The sequence below is a fragment of the Lactuca virosa genome, chromosome 2, assembly GCF_052849685.1.
Source record: "Lactuca virosa cultivar CGN04683 chromosome 2, Lactuca_virosa_CGN04683_v6, whole genome shotgun sequence".
Taxonomy (NCBI): Eukaryota; Viridiplantae; Streptophyta; class Magnoliopsida; order Asterales; family Asteraceae; genus Lactuca; species Lactuca virosa.
This window is the reverse complement of record NC_136427.1, coordinates 294788105-294799748: the sequence shown is the minus strand read 5'-3', so window position 1 is coordinate 294799748 and position 11644 is coordinate 294788105. Positions and strand designations below refer to the sequence as shown.

The window sequence follows — 11644 nt, the reverse complement described above, 5'->3', positions numbered from 1 at the left end:
GTGCTGGCCCATCCCGACCACCTTCTCCTGATCCCGATCCCGAACCGGATCCTGCCCCAAAACGTCTCGCATCCGCCATAATGAACCATAAGAACCTAAGATACCTCGCATAACCGCCGAGAACTAACCTCTAACCAACAACCTAGGGGTTGTGACTTCCTTGACACGCGTATGGATCCTGTGCTTTCAGTAGTACGGGCCCATACTACCTTCCACACTACTCATATTTGTCTCAAGTATCACCACAACGCCCTAAGCACAAACATACATACCAAGCACTCCATCCTCGCCCCTAGAGGAATACTGAAATCCCATAACAAGAAACCCTAAGCTAGCACGCATCATAAATCAGGCAATTCTATCATGCAATTCCTGAAGATCCCTAGCCTAGTACTAGCATGCTGTTCTAACATATCACATAAACAAAATAAACTTCTATGGTATTTTGGGGTTACTTACTGGCTCTGGCTGATCGTACCCTCTGCATCCTCTTTTACTTATTTTGAAAACCTTTCGAAAACCATTTTGAAAATCCCTCCTTTATTTGAGACTGGATTTACACGAATGTTCCTCCAATTCACTCAAACCAAGGCTCTGATACCAACTTGTAACACCCATAAAAATTGAGCCAAATTAACACATTTTAATTCATTCAAAAACCATTAAGTTCATACATCTCGTTTTCAAAATTGTTTAAACATCAGAGTATCCCTAGAACCAAATCACAAAATCATGAAATATGAGGAGCGGTACGATCACGCCTTCGCCTTGCCACGATCTCCTGAAGTACCTGAAACAATACACTGAAACTGTAAGCCCGAAAGCTTAGTGAGTTACCCCCAAAATACCAACCACACATAACATACTCATAACATATCACAAATAGAACAACCATGCACATCGGGTCTACTGTGTGACTGGTCCGCCCACACCGGGCCTTCAGTCCACCTGGTCCACCCTCCGAGTCTAGCCATGTACATCGAGTCTACAGTGTGATTGGTCCGCCCGCACCGGGCCTTCAATCCACCTGGTCCACTCTCTGAGTCTACAGTATGACTGGTCCGCCCGCACCGGGCCTTCAGTCGCATCCTTCAAAAACCCTATCCTTACGCATCCTTCAAAAAACGATCTTGTATTCATGTTAATATGATTTTAAGTTGCCTCACAAATTATGATTTCTAATTTGCGTAAATTATAAGAATTGGTTATTGTTTTTTTTCTTTCTTTTAGTTTTATGATATAAAAGTTAATTTATGTGTTTTCTTTTTAATTTTATGTAGATAACTTAGAAAACGATTTAACAATCGTTATGCTTGTTTCTGGAAAACGATTTAACATCATAAGTTCACAACTAGGTGTTTTATTTTCCTTACTTGCTTCTTTTTTCTAGTTGTTTTATAAGTTTAAAATAATAACATGTTGTCTAAAATTTTTTTGTTGATAATGATAATGAGAAAAGGAAAAAGAACAAATAAAAAACGAACAACTAATACTATTAAAAAACGATTTAAGAATACATTTAGGGTAAATTACACCAATCGTCCCTCGTGTATATGTCAAAAAACATGTGTAGTCCCTATTTTCAAAAATTAACTCGGACCATCCCTGTATTATGATTTTTTCACTCGGGCAGTCCCTGAAGACATAAAATGACTATTTTACCCTTAGTAATTTCTTTTTTATATTTTTATTATTTGTTTATTTAGAATTGAAAAAAGAATAAAATAAAATAAATACCCTCCCCCCTCAATTACACGTTCAACCCTACTATTTCCCTTCAGTTTCCCGACATCCCCTTTCACTTTGGTCGGCTACCAGGAGGAGTGTAGATGGACGCACACAAGTGGCAATGACGACTCCATCTCCGTCAATCTTCAAACAACCACCAACCTTAATTTTCGTCTCTTTTTCCCTCTCTCTCGTACCATCAAACATGAAATCCCCAAATAGAGCTCCAATCTTACATAGATGGTGGTTCCGACACCCTATGTCGCGGTTATTTATCTCACACAGATGGGGACATTTCAGAAATCGAGATTGAGTCATTTGAAATCGAAGAAAGGGGCGTATGGTTCTTTTATTCAAACTCGTTTGAGACAGTGGTGGCATATACAAATATTGATAGGGAAGAAGATGATGTTGGTGGCAACAAAGAAGGTCTCGTCGAAGCCTTACCAGAGACACTCCACGCAGTAATCAGATTTGCATCACCGTCACTCATCTCCTCCTCCATCTTTGTCGCCGCCTGCTTTGAGGTTAAGAACCCTAAATCCTTTCCTGATTTCGAATTATACATTGCCATGTCCTGATTCTTCCTTCTTGATTTGCCTTGATTATTCTTTCCTAATTTGTTGATGGATTTTCCGATGGAGGCTGCTGGTGGTGTTAACAATAAATGTGGATGGTTCAATGACGGTCTGAGTATAGGCTGCTAGTTCGGTGAATAAGATGGTAGTTTCTAGTTATTTTTAGTGAAACACTTGCTTTGAACGGATAAGTGGATGGGATGAAGTGAGGGGTGGAAGTGGTGCTCTATTTTTCCGGTGAGGGGTGGTGATGGTGCTATAATTTCCGGAGGTGGTGTAGATTACATGTGGTGGTGGTGGTCAGGTCTTCAACAAAATAAAAAAATAATTAAAATAAAATTTAATAATTAAAAATGTCAAAAATGTTAAAAATAAATAAAAAAGGTAAAGGAAAAGGGCATTTTAGTCTTTTTATGTGTCATAAGGGATTAAACGTGCAAATTAAAACCAACGAGGGATGAAACATGCAACTTTTAACGACACGAGGGACGGTCCGAGTTAATTTTTGAAAATAGGGACTAAACACGCTTTCTGGCATATGCACGAGGGACGATTGATGTAATTTACCCATACATTTATAACAAGTGCTCGTTTTAAAAAACGAAACAAAAAAAATCATGTCTTTTACTAGACATTAGTTTTAATATCTATTTGGACTGGTCCGTGCTTAAAAATATATGAATTTATTAATATGTGTAAAAAGTTATTTATTAGTAAAATTAAGAATATTATTATATATATTAAAGTTGTGGAAGAAAGGAATAGTGAAGTTGGCATACTCTGTCCAGGTTTGGTCCCTTGATTTACATATCCGGTCCCTGTACTTCTTTAATTAATTTATTCATGTCCTTTTGTTTGTGTTCCATTCAACTTCCCATTTTTTTGGCATAATTGGTCCCTGTATTATTGTTGGAAGTTAGGAATACTAAATTTGGATGTTTTTTTGGCAACTTTGCTCATTATTCTTTACCAATTTTGACACTTTTGGTCCTCGCAATCAATATTTTTACACTTTTTTGGAACCTTTTAATATTTAAAGTTTGGCCACAAAACTTTAACGGTTTGACAACTTTGATCCCTTTTCTAAAAAGTTGCTGATTCCTACCCCTTTAATTCTTTAGCCATTTTCACACTTCTGGTCCTCGCAGTCAAAACTTTTACATTTTTTGTCCGGGGCAAAGCCCGGACTTTTCATCCTTGCACTTTCTATGTCTGTCATATTTATCAATTCGGAAACAACATTGAAAGCTTCTGGCCCCCGCGTAGCGGGGGTAACCTTTCTAGTTATTATTATAGGGAACAAATATAACTATATTATTTACTAATAATTAAAAAAAACTTTGCGTTTCTCAATAAATTAATTGCATTTAAGGATATCCATAAGAAACTGTTGTAATAAAATTAGTAATTACAGATTTATTGATATTTTCATTTGATAGATGTAGCAAAATGGATGGATTGTGTAAACACATGTTTATACATTTTATAAAATTTTGACCTCATTAACGTAATTGGGTAATAGACATGTTATTATTAAAATCAACGAAATTTTATTTTATCTTCTCTAATAAATGAATGTTTTTTTTTTGCCACTTGTTACACTCTCATTTAATTTGTTAAATGTCATTTTGTAGTTATTTTGAATTAATTTTTTTTCCACATATCATTTTATGAGTTTTTCTATTTTATTAAATTTCACATAATATTTTAATATAATAATTGAAATAGATGTAGAATAAATGGATATCAATTTCATTAATGAACTTACCTTTTAATTTCAAAATTCCAAAAATTAAAGTTCATTAATTTCTTTTATTTAGTTAAATTATTTGTTTAAATTTAAAAAATAAAAAACATTTTCATTATAATAATTCATTATTTTTTTTTCTTATAATTTCAAAATTCTCAAATATTTTGAGCTTTATATTTAACTTTTTTTAAAAAAAAATAACCATGTAATACATGACTCTCACAACTAGTATGCATTATTTGAATTTGACGCTTCTAAGCAACTAATTATTTTTGAATTTAAGAATCAATTTGCAAAAAACATATGAATTCACTTTAAAATAAAGGGCAAATGCCACAAAAGTTATTAAATTTATTCGAAAATTTGATTTTTACATTCATATAAAATACAATTTATTTATTATTATTTTTTATATAAACGGTTCATATATTATAAATTTTGCAGATTATGTTTATAAATTTACAAAAATAGTCTCTACCTAACAGAAAATTTGGAGATTACCACTCCCTCGCGCCTCTCATGCAATATATTGTCATGTTTCGTTCTTATATTTTTTTGGTTTCACAGTTTGGCCACATGACTTTTGTATATTTGCATGTTTGCTCCACAAGTAGTTACACAACTCTTATAAATTTTTTTTTTTTTGTAGTAACTTACTAGTTATTAAGAAAATAGAATAATATATAAAATAAAAAATTAATTTAGTATATAAATTGAATAAATTTAATTAATATTACAAGTAAACAAAATTTATCATCCGATGTATATTTAGTTTAGTATTTTTATAATTAAATATTTTTAGTTTTTATACTTTTTTTATTAATGTATTTTAGTTTCGTAGTCCTAAATACTAGTATATTGTGTTTGTGTAATTTTTATTTTTTATTATTAATTAGTATCTATTTAGTTTTATAGTTTAAAAGAAATTCTTTAGAAAAATACTTAAAATTTTATTTTATTTATGAAAAGTCCCTAAATAATTTTATACTGTATTTATGTAACTTTTATATTTTTATTTTTAATTCATTTATTATTAGTTTTATAATTTAAAAAAGAAAAGACCTTTAGAAAAATCCTAAAACCTTGACTTCGTTTATGAAAAAAAAAAATCATGACTCTATTTTATTTTTTAACAAAAAAAAGACCTTGTTAAAAAAATTGCAACATTAGAATTTTGACATGAAATAGTTAATCAATCGGTTTCAGTGATATTTTTGCATACAAAAGATAAAGTTTAATTAAAATATAGATCAAAATCAAAGGGTTTTTCTTAAAGTATTTATATTTACATTTTATTATCTTGCTATAATTTTATTGTAATTTTTTATTTTATTTTTTCTTTAATCTTATATTATTATTGTATTGTAATTTTATTTGATGTTCACTACTAAGACAAAAATATTATTGCATTTGCTATTTCTAATCTAGATTCTTTTAGATTGGCGAAATATATTAAACCAAACAAAGGCTAGCAAGATGCTAGAGAAATAATTATAAAATATAGATTATCATGGAGGAACAAATACAAATAGACCAATCTAAGAAACACAAATTTGTTCTTTGTTAATCCAATTAAAAGTAAACACTTGGCCATCCATCGTTTTTAGTGGGGTAGTTATCTCCTTCTTAAACATGAGCATGTTCTATGTTCTGTGCCTTCCATATCTACCAAAGAGTAAAGTAAACCAATATTTTATTATTATTAAATGATAGGGAATGTTGTCATACCGTTTTCACTTAATGTTATTGTATTACTTCTACAATATGATTGTATTCTTAATGTAATATTATTTTATTACAAAACCATTATTCATGTTGTTCTAATGGTCATATGTGGGGGCTGAGATTGTTATTTCTATTTTTTTTCATTGTGTAGTTTTTTCTCCGGATCATTTATATTGTATTTTTGCCAACTTTACAGTGATTGTTTTTATACTTAATAAAATCTATTGTTGATCAAAAATTAATGGTGCAACAATTACTTAATTAATACATCGTGGATTTTGAATTTATGCTTGAGTATTTTATTCACTTTACAGATTAATCTTTTAAATTAAAAAATAATGAACACAAAAGAAGAAGATAAGATTAGACTTTTGAATATATGTATATGCAAATGCACATTGAGCTATGCATAATATGCATATACATAAATTATGTTTTTTTTTTGTTTCTTTCAACGAATCATGGATGACTTGCCTTGATAGTTTTGTAATTTTTTTAGTAATACTCGGGAGAAAAAGGTTCTTATTGTATTCATTATATTTTAGAAACATAATGTCTTATTGTTTTTGAAAAAGTCACTGCAGAGTTGTTTTATTTTCAAAAAAGCCACTGAAAAAGCCGTTTTATTTCCGGGAAAAAAACATACAATCAGATTGAGAGGTTTTTACCGGTTAAAAATCTCAAATATATAAATATTCTTAGTTTTTTTTTTTTTTGTTATTTTCTATTAAAAAATAGATACATGACTTTCATAAATAATGCTAAGTTTAGGGGGTTTTCAAAAGAAAAAAAAAGTTCTCTAAAAAGTTACGAACAAATTAAAAATAAATGATATATATATATATATATTAGAAAATGATCTTGAAAATGGATTAAACTATATAGATTTATATGGGCCATGAATATACTTCTTTTCTAGTTTCTACTATTACCATGGTAATTGAAGTTTAAATCCATGATGCTATTTAGGTACGAGCAAACGGACCGAACCGGCCGGAACCGGTCCGACCCGGACCCAAACCGGGAACCGGCTTCGGCCAAAATCAAGAACCGAACCGGCCCGACGGTTCTACCGGTTCCGGTTCCGGGTCCGGTTTTTGCCGGTTTTCGGTTTTGGAACCGGTATGATTTAACACGCTTCCTGGCGGGGCTTGTAACTCATTCAATTTTTAACCAAATCAAGTGTTTTTATAGTCTAAACTTAACTACAAAACCTAAACTACGTGTAGGAAAAAGATTCAGGTAAAAAAAACTTAAATTGAGTGAGTTATGCACATTTGAACAACAAAGTCAGATTACGTTTAATTGTTGTAACATAAAAAAACGTATAGTTAAGATATTGGTAATCAACATCAATGTTACTAAGAATCTAGAAAAATCACCACAAAGGCAAGGTTACTAATAGCAAAAATCTGGAACCATGAGCATAAATTGTCTTTATGATGAAAAATGACTGATAGCTTATTTTATTTCCTTATTTTTATTAGTTTATTTTAGATTTTTAGATCTTTTTATCATTATTGCATTGTATTTTATTTATTTTCTTTAGTATGGATCGTACCGAGTGCTTTTTATGTTGCATGAGGTATTTTGCAGGGTTTTCGTGCTTATCGCGATTGTGGATTAGAATGAAGACGGACTTGTGGGCTCTCGAGGCGCTATTGGGCTTGGCGTATCCATAAAAGAAGACTTGGGCCTTAAACAGTTGAAGACTTGGATATTTTGGGCTTGTAAAGATGGGTCATAAACTTTTAATTTGGGCTTGGAGCATCCATTCCTTGAATCTAAATGATGATTGGTTGGTTTAAATCACATGTATATGGAGGGGACCAAAGGAATCTTTGGTAGCGGAAGGGTAGAGTGGAGGAATGAAGGACCAATAGCATTACAGCGACATTTGCGCCGGTGAAATTTTCGTCGCTCGGGTACCCGCGCAACTGCTCGGTTTGGGCATTTTGGTCATTTGGCACACCATAACCTTGGGGGATCAGATCTTGCAGCCAAACTCTCGATTTTACACCATTGGAGAGCTGAAGAAGGCGATTTTGAAGCTCAAGACTCGTTTCTTTTCCTCTTTCCAAGTTATTTGGTAGTTTCTTTATGCAATTAGACTTTTGTGATTGTTGTTCTATTGCCATGAGTGGCTAAACTCTCTATTTTGGTAGACCTTGGCTAAAACCTCTTAATGTTTGTGAGTTTTTGAAGGATTTATGCTTATTTATCATTTATCTTATGTCTATGATTCTAGTTCATATTTCCTATGCTTGTTTAGTGCTTTGATCATGAGCTTGGTACTTTAATAAGCAATTGTTGGTTTATTTCTTTGGTTTAGCATTGAATCATTGAATTTACTTAGAACAAAAGCTTTATGATGGTAGAAATCATCTCTAGCTTATGAATCATAACTCCTTTATGGATGTGTAAGCATTGACATCCTCTAGGAATTGGGGATTTCTTCATTCTTAAGGCTAATAAACTTCTTGGGTTCAATTGCTTCAATTGACCCTTGATCTTGATTAAGAAGGTGTGTTGTGGGCTTCCCCAACCTCCATACTACCTATGAGAAATCTTGGCATATCATGCTTCATGATTGCTATAACCAATTTGGGATGAATGATAAGCTTCATGTTGAATCCTAATGATAAACACACAAATGTTCATTGTGTTGAATTGCCTTGGCTAACCAATTGTTCCCAACATTTGAGCATCTCACTATCTTGCTTAATTGTAAGTTTTTAGTTATTCAAGTCTTTTAGTTTTCAAGCAATCATAACCCCCCCCCCTTTAGTTTAATTGTAGTTAGTTAGTTTATTACAATAGTTCTTTTAGATTGCATTGGTGATTGAATACAACCATTTCCCCGATGACCGATACCCCTTTTTACCATTATATTACGTTTTTACAAACAAATGGTGTAATTTGCTTGGCGGACTTGACATCCCACCAATGACAAATGGTAACCCTTATATCTAACACATTTATGCAAACAATGGGATTATAGTGGCCAAATAAAATAATTCAAAAACCAACTAAAATTATGAATAAAACACCCAAAATCAAAGGCACTGGATGCCAAAATTGATGTATCAAATCAGAAAAATAGGAGATGCGGAGCAAATTTATGACATTAGGTAACCTTTGCACTTAATTCTTGATGATTAACAACGAACTTTAAAAGTAACTGAAGGCATCAAAACAAAGAAAGCCATGAATTATTAAGATTTACTTACATCTTGAGGAGAAATCTTCAAGCATCTTGGCAGTGTCCATACCTCTTGTATGGCATAGTTGATCTGAAACACCCTTATTGTTAAATAACAAATCAAGCATGATTCAACCAAAAACAAAGAAAAAAATGCACATTTATGCTAGTCCTTTAGGGTTAAAAAATACAAAATGAAACTTAATTAAGAAATTAGCCACATTCTTCACCTTTTTAAAAAAATAATCGATGAAACGAAGCATCCACATCCGCTTCTCCACCGGTCTAAAGAAAACTTAAAATTTATTGAAGATTGGAAACCTGCAAAAAAGATGGTCGACTTCTTCATCAATCTAAGAAACTAAATGAACGCAACAAAACCAGAAACTAACAACAAATCTAAGCATGCCAAAAAGAATTTGATTATAGGGTTAGAGAAAGAAACGTGAGCAATAAAAAGATTTAAGGACTTTTGACTGAAGATTGTTGGATTGCGAAGACTTGGTAGAAAGAAATCACCATATTGATGAGGATGAAGACACTATGGGCTTAATGTTATTGAATAGACCTTGAAATCTCCTGTTTTTGTTATTTACCAGCATGAAACAAAAATGGACGATTGTCGCTTCTATGGCTAGGGTTTTTCAAATCAATCATAACAGCTATTGCGACAAGACGTGTTTGTAATCAGGACTTTATCGCTTCCGAAAACTATTTTTTTGTTAATCTTTGTGTTCATTCTCTGCCAAGTTTGAAAGTGTTTTTGATTAATTATCCTAGATTAATATTCATGTATCTCATACATTACAGAAAGGAAATATTAATCAACGAAAGCAGTTTTATACGATCAATCAAACGATCCAGAATCTTTAAGGTCGATGTTCTGATAAAGAAAAGGGACGGAGAAGGAAGAGCATCAATTGCGAAAAAAATTACGTGATGATGAAATCACAAGAAAGAAGAGTAAAACCTGCAAATGCCCATGAAAAAGTAATAAATTTTCACAAATCATACATCTTTTTCGTGTTATTCAAAAAAACCAAACTGATATCATCTATGATGGTTATGGAATTCAAATCCTATAAATACAGAGATTACCTTCATAATTTCGTGAGATATGGTGATCATCACAACAATTTCGCTCACATAATCCCTAATTTAGTGCTTGTTCCTTGGAAACCCTAAATATGTAAACATATTGTGCTGTGAATTAGGTTCAAAAATCAAATGGATTCGAAAAAATTGAGTTATGATCAGAGGGCATGCGATACGGTGGAAATAATATCTTAAATGTGTGAAGGGTATAATGGTAAAATCACTTTTGGCTGAAAACAATTGTGGAAGAGACATGTGTAGAAAAAGACTCTTTTATTAAGATAGAAGATATATATATATATATATATATATATATACACACACACACACACACACTAGTAATGTGTAAGGGTTGTGCTAAGCACGGCCCACGGAAGGTTGTTTGGAAAATTCTTAACACATAACAGAATATAACAACATAATTTATTATTACCAATTTAAAAATGAAGTTTTTAGTGACATCTAGTATGAAAAATAGCAATGAACCATCATTAGACAAAGCACAAATCACCCGTAAAAGCAATTAATGACTAAAGGGAAGGGGGCACCACAATGGACTTTACAAAATATCCAAAACTTGTATCAACTACTACGTTCAACATAACAAAGATTAGTAACTAAAAACGATATCTAAGCGACATTCAGTACACCACCTCAAGTGTTTCCAAAAAAACACCACCTCAAGATTATCAGGATCTTCACGTTTCTATACCACTTGTTCACAATTGCCTTTTGAAGATTGGTCTTACTGGTATTATTCCTCTCCCAAAATTTAACAAAATACTTTCAAAGTCAAATCGTATCATACTGTTAATATTGTGCAAACACCATATACTTTATAAATTACTGTCATTTGCATATATTTTTTCTGTTGGCATTAAACTTAATTATATGCACGTATAGCATAAGCAGCATACACAAAGCCCCCTACACATAACTAAAAAATATTAGGAATTTAAATCAAATACAACTTATAAAAATTGAGGGCATAAATGATAATAATTAGTGAAAAAATATAGATTATCGGCGATTAAATAAATTACAAGATATAAGCTTGAGAAACAATACGATAATATAAAATGTAAATACCTGTAGCATTGGTAATTTTAATAATACATTGGTAATCTTAATGATATCCTATCATCTGCAGAATCTGTAGATCAACCAAAATAATGTAGGTTGGATTACATTTTCATCCCCTAAGTTTAAAATATAAACATAAATGTAAATACCTTAACATTTACCATACCCCACCCCCTTTTTGTCTTCTCAGTGAATCACCTGCATTGCCACCACCGCTTGACTAACACTCTCCGGTGAACGCTCTAAATAACTCACACCATTATAATTCTAAAATTTTATTAGATCACAAGAACCTGCAGATCAATATCTTTAAAACCACAGAAATCATTATCCACTTTCCTCCCTTCAGCCACTACATCCTTCTTTCATCTTTGAAAACTTTGGTTCAACATCTGAGGCGATCTTAGGAATGCCTCAAAGTTAACATCAATATCCCCATCATTTGTACATGGACAACAAAATTATAAGTAAAGAATAAATCAA

General features: G+C 32.0%; 1 long non-coding RNA gene across 1 annotated transcript; it reads right to left on the bottom strand.

Moving 5' to 3' along the window:
* Positions 1-688: 688 nt before the first annotated feature.
* On the bottom strand, positions 689-10205 carry LOC145157114 (uncharacterized). Its single transcript, XR_013737101.1, has 4 exons — positions 10082-10205; positions 9214-9304; positions 9012-9074; positions 689-790 (listed from the first exon to the last, which is right to left on the bottom strand). It is a non-coding gene; the product is annotated as an uncharacterized LOC145157114 (long non-coding RNA).
* Positions 10206-11644: the final 1439 nt, after the last annotated feature.